The sequence below is a fragment of the Myotis davidii genome, unplaced genomic scaffold, assembly GCF_000327345.1.
Source record: "Myotis davidii unplaced genomic scaffold, ASM32734v1 scaffold523, whole genome shotgun sequence".
Taxonomy (NCBI): domain Eukaryota; kingdom Metazoa; phylum Chordata; class Mammalia; order Chiroptera; family Vespertilionidae; genus Myotis; species Myotis davidii.
In genome coordinates, this window is record NW_006295054.1 from 28,561 (window position 1) to 30,830 (window position 2,270).

Here is a 2,270-nt window from a genome sequence, read left to right on the forward strand (position 1 = left end):
TCTTAAACAAGCAGGTTAGCTGAGAAGATTATACAATTTTAAGTAAATAGCAACATAAAATACTGTAATTCTAAAGCTACTGAGGTTGTCATGATTCAATGGGAAGTCTAAAAACTTATTCCTTCACTGTGTCTTCTCTGAAGTGGCCTTTTCATTGCATCAGCCACTCCGAACACTGTGGGCACCTACATGCTGCAGTAGAAACTTTCCTGTGAGGAAAGTAACCTTAACTCAATCTCTCCATACTCTGCACTATTAAAAAAAAAAAAAAAAGTAGCACCTGATAGCTTCAGGGTCTTATGGAAATTTTTGTGAAACCCTCAAGTTTTTTTAACTCCCTCTTCAATGAACACTAAAGATTAAGCGTGAATCCAAGAGGCTGACCTGATAAGCAATTTGAGTAGATACTTAAAGCACTGACCTCAAAATTGTCTCTATCTCTGACACTGACCCCTGACATGGGAAAACCCCAGTACCCCAACTCTCCTTTCTCTGAAGCCCAGTGCATTCCCAAGAAGCATCTTAGTCGTGACCCCCTGGTGGGTCACCCTTCTGACCTCCATACATGGCCAGTGTATTTGTTTTCTGTTGCTGCTGTAACAAATTGCCACAAATGTGGTGGCTTAACACCCATTTATTAGCTCACAGCAATGGAGGTCAGAATTCCAGAGTGACTCTTGTAGAGACTTTGAGAGAGAATCCACCTCCAGGCTCATTCAGTTGCTGACATAATAGAAATTGTCCCCATTCCCTTGCTGGTTGTCAGCCTGGGGCAGGCAGGGGTGGGCAAACTTTTTGACTCGAGGGCAACAATGGATTCTTAAACTGGATGAGAGGGCCGGAACAAAAGCATGGATGGAGTGTTTGTGTGAACTAATATAAATTCAAAGTAAACATCATTACATAAAAGGGTACAGTCTTTTTTTTCAATAGTTTTATTCATTTCAAACTGGCAGGATACGGCCTGCGGGCCGTAGTTTGCCCACGGCTGGCCTGGGGTCACTCTCAGCTCCTAGAGGGTGCCTGCTGCCCTTGGCTCGTGCCCCTCCTTCAATGCCATCAACAGCATTCCCAATCCAAATGACTTCTGTTGAATCTCTCTAACTTCCTCTTTGCCTTCTTTTTCTGGCTTAAGAGCTCACGTGACTCCGTTGTTCTAGGTAGCAAGAACATCCAGGAATCTCCCTATTTTAATGTCAGATGATTAGCAATCATAATTATATCTGCAAAGTTCCCTTTTACCACGTGAGGTGATGTATTCATAGACTCAAGGATTAGAGATTATGGAATCTTCATAGGGGCCTAATTCTGTCCATCAGAATCAGCATTGTCCGAGACTGAGGCTTTCCAGCTGGAGTACCTGCTCATAGAGCATTCAGTGGAACCGGGAACGAGGGGAGAGAGCTCTTTATCCACAGGTCCACTTCAGATACCTAAGGATAAAACTTGTTAAATCTTAAAATCACTGCCTAGAAATAAATGTACTTATACTCTCCTTTCCAGTGTCTTATCAAAAAATGTGGAAGCTAGTTTGGTCATATGCAAATTATAATTACAAGGTCAATATTCTAGATAATGCATTCATGTGTTTGACAGTGTGTGACTATGGGTGACAATCAGACTAATGTGAATTTTTGTGGCTCAATGTGTATATGTGTAGAGTCAAAGTAATCTTGGGCTTAGGGAACTCAAATCTTTTATAGTAGTCAGTAAGTCTGCCTGAACTCTTTGCCCAATTAAATCATTATCATTATGATCCTGAACAGTAAATAACTCTGCTTTTTGCTCCAGAAAAATACACTATCTCCATCTTCCAAGGCTGTTTGCTATACAAACATCCCTGGGGGGGAAAAATAGTCCAGAACAAATATGGTCAATGCCTTTACTTACAAGACAGGTAGAAACATGAGAGACTCATGGAGAAGTGTCTTATAAAAGAGAAAGAAAGAATGAGAGAGAGGGAAGGGGAAAGGATAGAGTTCAGCATTTGAAGGATTATTAAAATATATTCCAAAGAGAACAAATTACCTCTACAGGCAAATGTTGCTTAAATTAAAATTGTTTTATTTTTTAATTTAAATTCTTTATTGTTTAAAGTATTACATAAGTCTCCTTTTTCCCCCATTGACCTTCCCTGGTCACCCCCACCCCCCAGCACATGCTGTCATCCCCCCCCCACACCTACCCTGTCCCCATCTGTGTCCATTGGTTTTGCTCATATGCATGCATAAAAGTCCTTTGGTTGATATCTTACCCCCTCTCCCCTCACC